The following is a 9,284-nucleotide window of genomic DNA, read 5'->3' as shown; positions in this document are numbered from 1 at the left end:
AATAAAGAGGCTGTAAGGAGAAGTAAAAAATAAAATAGAGATTACCGTATGGAGAACATTAAAAACTTTAGAGTGTAGTAACATAAACTGTTAAACTCACTTAAAAAATTATATCAACAATTAACAATTAAATACAATCATAGTACTAAATTTAAATTTATAACTAATCAAACTCTAACTATGGAAATCATATTAATCATAACTAAAAAAGAGATGTTCTTTGATAGTAGTAGAAATTACATAAGAAATAAAGTTAGAAATTTAAAAATCCATTTTTTGACACTTCATTTAACCTTATTTATAATATATATATATATATATATATATATATATATATAAATATATAATTTTCATACACTATTACTTTCGAAAATCTAATGAATAAGTTATGCAAATCATCAGTTAATAAATATATGATAATGGTAAAAAGCGTTACAAATGAGATCACTAAAAAAATATAAAATTAATTAGCCACTATCATTATGGAGTAGTAGTCTATAATTTTACACATCCAAAAAAGTGGAATATATAGAGTTTTCTTAAAGGTATGTGTAAAAATTCACTATATGTGTGTGTGTGCACATGCGCACGCGTGTATAAAGGTAAAAAAATGTATATTTAAGGTTTTTATTAACTTAAAAACTAATGAAAAACCAATGGTTAATAACTAAAATTATAGTATTAATAAAATATTTAATGAGACCATTCTAAAAAAATTATTACGCGCAACTTGCGGGTATGCGAGTAATATATATATAAAAGCAGAGATCTTATGCGAGAGTGCATGAAATTCTGCCAAGTGGAGCTCTAATTTTGCACCTAGCTTTTTTATTTATTTTTTATTTTTTTAATCTCTTTCAACTTATTTTACTGTTATCTCATTAATGTCTCATTAATTGATTAAACTTATACCACACATTTTTCTATTCTTCGTGTCTTTTAGCATACCCACTGTTTTAGTATTTTTTTTTAAATAATAATTAAGGACTAATAGTAATAACTAACCAAAACTGCGTTTCTGCGTTTTCAGTTTTTTTTTCCTTCCTCTGGACGCGCGTCTGGCGCTGTTCATTGTTCATGAACAGTGATTTTAGGCTTATGAATAGTACCAGACGTGTGAACAGTAAATTTATTATTATTATTTATTTTATTATTTTCAGCTTTTAGTTTTCAGAAAAATAAGTGGTATCTAAACAGACCCTTAGTATTGTGTTTTATTTTTTATTTTTTTTATGACTTTGATTGTTAAATATTATCATATTGCATTATAAATAATTAAAAATAGTATATAAGAATGTACTATTATTATATTACATAGAATTATTTGGATAAGTTAGTGTTTATTGTTATTTTTATTTTTTTCTCATATCATTTTATTTAACATTTAAATTCAGCCACATCCCCCATATATATCATTAAATTATTTATATTTCCACTCCTTATTTATTTTAAAAATTTTTAAATATAATATTTTGCCTAAATTAAATAAATAAAATTGTCCACATTAAGTGGAGTAATGCTAGAGAAACACTCATTCTCACACCCAATGCATCAAAGGAAGAATGAAATAGAAAACAAATCAAGTTAGAATTAACACTAAATAAAAAAATAAAAAACTAATAATGCATATTTAATGTCATAGAATCATCATCAAATTTTGGAAAATGATAGGTTGCCAATGGAGAGAGAGAGAGAGAGAGAGAGAGAGAGAGAGAGAGAGAGAGAGAGATGGTATAGAAAAACTATCCTTAAATAAAACAATGCGTTTTATTTAACAATCCATAAAATTTTTTGTCTTTCCAAAACTATCCTTAAATAAATTTATCAGTTTTTTTTTTTAAGAGTTATTCTTAAGAAGACAACTAAAAATGTGTCCCAATTAGATTTATTTTTTAAATATTTGTTAGTTTTCTTTTCAAATAATTTTGAAAATAAATAGAAGTATAATAGGAACTTTAGTACATTAATGAATTTTATTTTTAGAAACTGGATAATATTTTGGGACATCCCAAAATAGAATAGAGGACAAACAAACTGGGACGGAGGAAGTATCATTTTTTCTTGGAAATATGAGAAACAATTTTTTTTGATTATTATTATTTATTTATGTGAGAAACAATTGAAACATTGTATTATGCAACAATTGATGCAATGCCCAATAAAAAGGGGGAAAATTAGTAACACACAATCAAGAATGTTACAAAATAAAAGTATATATGCATTTTTTTAGTAGGCATGAATCATGCTTATCTATATTAACCATTATATCATGTAATTTTCAATTAGTGAACACACACACACACACACACACACACACACACACACATATATATATATATATAGTGTGATCAAATCACTACACTACTCTTAGTGTCTTTCTATTTTGTCTATAAAATAACTAAATATTATAATTTTTACAAGGAAATTTATTGAAATTTTTTTTTACACATTAATAGTTGAGGGATCTGAATTATAAATGTCTTTATTGGAAATTGAGTGCCAACTAGTTAAGTTACTATATTCTTTATAAAAATTATTAAAATATTGGAGAAAACTAATAATAAGTTGTACTGCACATCGTGCGGGAATTTAGCTAGTACTTGAAAATGTAATACTTTCTAATTTAGTTCCTTTGAACATGCAGAATTCAAAATATTCAAAGATATGGAGAAGTTGGGGAGGGAAATGGTGGCAAGGTGTGCTGGTTTACAACTGGCAATTATTGTGCTTGGAGGACTTTTGGCAACAAAAGAAACATTGGATGAGTGGGATATTGTGCATCGACATATAAAATTACACCTAGGCAAAGGCTGAAGGAAAAATTCTGGTTTTGCATCTCATGCAAAACCCACAGCGGAAGCAACGAACTAGGATCTATTTCATTCATGATTGATAACGTGCACAATGTAAATTTCAGAATTTAAGAACAAGATAGTGTACCTTGGTGTGGAGAAATTCAAAACAAAGATTAGAAGCACTTGGGAACACTTTTAATCTTCACTCCAATTCCACTTTACGCCCAAGATGTGTGGTCTCTCAATCAGTTTTTCAAAGGGAGAATGAAAGTGTGTCTCACACTCTCTCACACACCGTTTCTTATTTGTTTTTTTTTTCTAACTAATAAAAATTCTGTATGTTTCTCCCTTTATAACTAACTGATTATCTAATTGGGCTGGCCTATTAGGCCTTTCCAATTGGGTTTTAGTGTGTGGCTTGGAGTGGGACCAAAAGGGACCAATAAGACACTAGCTCCAATGGGCCTTGGGCTTTTCCGTCAACTCTTGACAAGCCCAAAGTTACCATTAATTATATTTAATACCACTATATAAATATAATTGTACTCTAGGCCTTATTAATAAATTATATCCCAAGACTTTATTATGCATGCAACCCCTTCATTAAAATATTCGTTGTAATCCAAAATCATGAATATAGACTGCCACTTTGAAGATTACTACATCTTAATCTTGAGTACCCGGTTTAATCCTTTATGTTATTCGTCATATATTTATGAAATCCAATTTCATAAATATATACTTTAGTAACTCCTTACTAAAGTGGTTGGGCCCAACACTCTGAATAACTAAACCCATTAAACTTATCTCAAGGGAATATTTTGTATCTCCATTAAGAAACTATGAATTTCATCTTGAGAATATATGTTCCATCAACACTAAATGCGGATGCCCAACATACTGAGGTTTTGACCGTAACTAATAGATCTCACTCCTGATATATCAAAGCAACAACATCTCATGATCAGGTCCATTATTCTCTCAGGATTTAGAGTTGATGTAAATAGAAGTCGTGAGATTTATTATTCATTTGACAGTCGTTAGGAGAATAATAAATCTCACAATGTCCGATTCAATAAGTCTTAACTCTTAAAACATATCAACATACCAACTAGAAGTCTCCACTTCCATGATCAAGACAAATCATCTTAGTTGATATGTTATAGTCTTCGCAGATGAAACGCCCAATTTCATCACCGACTACGAACTAAACTTCTGAGTTTACAAAGAACTTGTGATTTATATCTTCTGTGACTTTTCACATAAATCACATACAATGCATCTCATGGACTATGATAATGTCTTAGTTCATTTATAGATAGTCTCATATAATTAAACAATTTAATTATTAAATACATGCCAATAAATTGGGTTTTAGGGCATAAACCCCAACAAAGGCCAAGGTGAAGGACAACAATCAAGAGTTCATGAGGTGTTGGCTTTGGGTCACTTTGAATTGCCTTACCAATTGAAACCATGCTTCCTTTATCTGAGCCATTTCCCAGAGGACTTTGATATACCAACAAAGAAGTTGGTTTGACTATGGGTGGCAGAAGGCTTTGTGCCATTGAAGTATGAACTAGAGGGAGATGAAATGTTAGAAGATTATGCAAAATGCTACTTGGTTGCGTTGATAAATAGATGCATGGTTCAAGTGGGTGTAATTGGGTCAAATGGAAGGATTAAATCCTGTTGTCTCCATGATCTTATGAGAGACCTATGCTTGTCAAAGGCAAAGCAGGAAAATTTCCTCCACATAGTGAGTCCTTGGAGTGGAAATGAGATAGCCGATTCATCAACTGGTAGTATTCAAAGACTTGCCATATTTTCTGATGAACTTCTCACAAATAATTATTACAAAGAGAATCCTCAGATCAGGTCCCTTATATACTTCAATGAAAATAGCTAGCAAGTCAAATAAGTTTTTAAGTACTTAAAATTGCTTAGAATTTTGGATCTGGAAGGAATCCAGTCATTGGATGGACAGTTACTAGAGCGAATAGGAAGCTTGATTCATTTGAGGTTCTTAAGCTTGAAGAAAACTCGTATACGAGAATTGCCTTCCTCCATAGTCAATTTGGTGTTTTTAGAGACCCTAAATTTGGAAACCATTGAGGAAATGAGTTGAGAATCAACTGTACTAATACCGACAGTGATATGGAAGATAAAAAGTTGAGACATCTTTATCTTCCGAAGTGGTGTAACTATTTAACTGATAATAAGCTGCAACTAGCAAATCTGAGTAATTTGCAGACACTAGTAAACTTCCCCACCAACAAATGTGATGTAAGAGATCTTCTTAGTTTGCCAAATCTTAGAAAATTGGTGCTAAATGACCCGAGAGACTTCCAAGAGTTCGGGGAAATCTTCAATCACCGTAACGAAAAATTAAATAGCCTTTGATCCTTATCCATGAAGATTGAAATGCTTTCATTCCCTGATAAGGTAGTAGATGTAGGACATGTAGTACAAGGTTGTCTTCGTCTTCACAAGCTGCACATAGAAGGGCGGATTAACAAGCTACCAAATCACCAAGAATTTTCTCCATACCTTGCCAAGTTAACTTTGTGGGGGATCTAGACTTGTGGAAGATCCAATGCCAATACTCAAGAAGCTACCTTACTTGAGGGTCCTAAGAGGATGGGAAGCCTTCATTGGGAAGCAAATGGTTTGCAAAAAGGTTTTCCTCAACTCAAATCTTTACTCCTATGAGGCTTGCCTAATTTATAGGAGTGGATAATGGAGGCAGGTGCAATGCCTAGTCTATATAATATCTAAAAATTGAAGTATAACATTTATTGTTACAAGTTACTATGCTCTTGTTGAGCCACATAAATTTAGCATTTCGTCCATTTTGGTCCACTTAGATCTATTTTAATTGTAAAATCTATTAGTAAATAATTAAATGATGTCATTTACGCTTTTTAAAATTAATATTTATCAAACAATAAGATCTTTTAAACAATGCATCTTATGAATGTTTTCATTTAAGGGAAACAAATCAACTATGTAATAAACAAATTCTTAATTGTTTTTTAGTAATAATGTAGTTAGTACAAATTTTACTACTTATAAGTCTTACAAATTTTTATAACATTTAAAAGTTGAAATGTAGCATTTATTATTGGTATGCACTTTTTGAGTCACATCACATCAACTTAGCATTTTAGTCCACTTAGGCCTATTCAGTCCATTCCTTCCACTTTGGTCCACCTTAGTCCTTTCGGTCCATTTCAGTCTACTTTGGTCCCTTCAGTTCATTTGGGTCTATTCAGTCCGTTCGGTCCCCTTTAGTCCATTTCAGTCCACTTCAATTCATTCAGTCTATTTTAGTCTTTGTTGGTCCACTTTGGCCCATTTAGTCCATTTTGGACTAATTGGGCCTTAAATATTTTTTTTTTTTGTTGTTGTTGTAGGTTTCCTTTTTGTAGTTTTGGGCTCAAAATCATTATTTTTTCTTCTTAATTTTAGGGTTGAAAAATATAAAATTTTATTTTGTTTAGGCCAAATTCTTTAATTTTGGACTAAAAAATACAAATAAATGGGCATTAGAAATTAGAGATATTGGATCTAAAAAAACAATAAAAATGATAAATATTCAAAAGATTATCTTAAAATTCAAGTTTCAGTGATATATAAATTATATTTATATTTAAAAAGAAAAAAAATATTACAATTCTAAACTTATATAATAATTTAAACTTAATGTACCATGTGACATATGTTCCATGGAATGGGAGTGTACATTTTTTTATGGTATATTTAAAAAAAGTCCTATTAATAACATTTTATCCATTTATAAAAAAATAATATTGTAATATGTAATTTAAATCTTTTGATTAAATTACGTTTTTTCATATATACACACACACACACACACACAATACATCTATATATTCCATTATATAAAACTTATAAAAATTATAAATTCTTTTAAGTAACATATGTACTATTTAACCTACAAATTAATTACCTCTTTCAGTCAAAAAAAAGAAGAAAAAAACCTACAAATTAATTACTATATATATTTGTGCAGCCAAACCACGAAATAGTATAGTACATATTTGTGCATCCTTTATGGCTAGACAATTAGTACATATTAATGTGGGTTAAAAGTGTGTTTGTTCCTAGATTACAACCCTTCCACTTCCAGAGTGTGCAACTCTTCATCAAATGGTGCATGTGCTCTATAAATACACCCAAAGCCATTTCTATCCTTATCCTTGTAATTTTTAAAGAAACTCTTGCATGTGATTTCTACTCCCACGGACTTACATCTTCTTCAGGACGAACATATATGGCACCAAAGCGTAAGGCTTTAGACACAGTACTGTCTTTGTTTGGAGGAGGTCGGCCTATTGAAGGAACCTTTAGGCCCAGAGAATGGCCCATCTCTCGAGCCTACCAGGGCTAGTTCTGTAGTACCCTTTTCCCGAAGTATATGTTAGCTCAAGCTCTAGGGTAGGCTCTTGATCCGCACAATATGGACACTTAGGCCTTTGGGCTTGTGACAGACTGACAGTCAACCCGTCCTTGCTGACATGGTTGTACTCCGATCGGTATCTCGACCAGTTGACTAATAAGATCTTTCTCATAATAAATGTTAGTCAAATGTCATTAATTTTTTTTCGTATCAACATTTATTGTGTCTCACCAATCAACAATCACATTAAATACGATTGAATTTGTTCCACGGGCCCATAGTTTTGAGGCTATTACTCTAGCACAATACACTCCTAAAAGCCAGATTTATGATTTAAGAGAGTAATTCCCGCCAAATCCAAGTCCCCCATTGTCTTATAAATACAACCATCATTGCACAAACCAAGATATGCTATTTATAGCTATTGTTACTTTGTCACTTCTCACTCTCAAAGTCTCAACTTGTTTTTTGGCTAACTGAACCTTCAAAGCCTCTTTTTCCAATCTCCATTGGTTGGCCATGATTATAGTAAGGTCTTCTTTCTTAGCAAGACACCGACATATTTGCAGAAGATCACCTATTACCTATACTTGATCTCATTAGAAATCCTTCTTATGGTTCCATTCTTTTTGATCCACACACCCATAAGGCCTGGTTTCTTTTGTAGGCCCAAAAGGTGCACCGATAGCCTTTAGTTTTCTTGAGTAGGTGTTGAGTTCCTACTTGATTCTAAAACATAGACCCGGATTTAATAAGGCCAACAACCTTGCTAAATGTGGCTTACAAAATATTCTAAAAAGCAAAAGAAAATTTCAGGTATTAATTTAATTTTTACGAGGAAAGGAGTTATATATGGTCAACAATTTTTATGATTTCAGAACTAAAAAGAGATCAGAACTTCAAATAATACAATTTTTTTTTTGATCAGACAAATAATACAAATTATAACCAAAAAAAGAAAACAACAGAATAAATAATGGCTTTTAAAGGCCAAAGTTCTTATAGCTTGATTATGGAGAAATTATTAGGTCCATTAGAGGACTGCTAACTTGGTCATCTCAACCAATGAGACAATGTCATTTATGTAAATGTGTGAGTGAGCATCCTAATCAGTATAATGTATAAAAAATAAAAATTATCAAGTGATGTCATATTTACATAAATAATAATATTTTATTAGTTAGGAGATTAGGGAAAATCACATTAGCAGTCCTCTAGTGGACCTAATAATTTCTCTTGGTGATAGCTTGCCTCTATTTGTGGTGCTTGTTTTGGTTGGGATCCTTACATCTTCACTAAGAACAAATATTTTCAATAATTCTACTGAAGAAAAGGAAAGGAAAAGAAAAGAAAAGCGAGTGACAGTAATGTTCAATAATCTCTCTCTCTCTGAGTACACAAATACCTCTTCTTGTTACAGGAGTAACCATTTTCAGGACAACCTTGTTATAAGCACAGAAGTTTTCATTGAAAAGTTCACATCACATGATACATCATTTGAGTCCACCACAACAAAGAAAAAAAAAAAGAGTTATTTTTGTACCAAAACTTTCATCACAATTTTATGTGATCAACTCACATGCATACATCATTTTTTTTTTTTCTTCACCATTAATAGTTTACTACCGTAGAGTTGTGGCACAAAAACTATTTATTCAACAAACTTTCTCAAAAAAGAAAAGAAAATCTGATTTTAAAATAATTCTAAGACCGAGACTTGTTTTTAGAAGCAAGGATATTCCGTAATTCTGAGATATTTCAGCATCCTCCATCTCGGGTCTACCCTTTTTGTGAGAGTCATAGCATTGCTTCGAAACTACCTAATAGTTTTTTAACTTCCTCTCGGCTAGCAATAAAAAGAATAATTACAATTTGGAGCTAAAATCTGGGCAATCCTTGTCATATGGGCCATACGCAAAAGTAGCTGCAAAAATCTGGCAAGAGTATAACATAAGCAGGCATTTAACCTTTTTACTATTGATATGATATTAAATCTCAACCACTGGAACCAAGAAAGAAAAGAAAGAGACTGTGCGATTTGACATCTTGACAAGATGTAACATCGC

General features: G+C 31.2%; 1 pseudogene; it reads left to right on the top strand.

The window, feature by feature from the left end:
- The first annotated feature begins 1,516 nt into the window (after positions 1 to 1,516).
- Positions 1,517 to 5,573, top strand: LOC142635560 (putative disease resistance RPP8-like protein 2; annotated as a pseudogene).
- The last annotated feature ends 3,711 nt before the right edge of the window (positions 5,574 to 9,284 follow it).

Source organism: Castanea sativa, chromosome 5, assembly GCF_040712315.1.
Source record: "Castanea sativa cultivar Marrone di Chiusa Pesio chromosome 5, ASM4071231v1".
NCBI lineage: Eukaryota > Viridiplantae > Streptophyta > Magnoliopsida > Fagales > Fagaceae > Castanea > Castanea sativa.
This window is presented reverse-complemented; position numbering and strand designations above follow the sequence as displayed.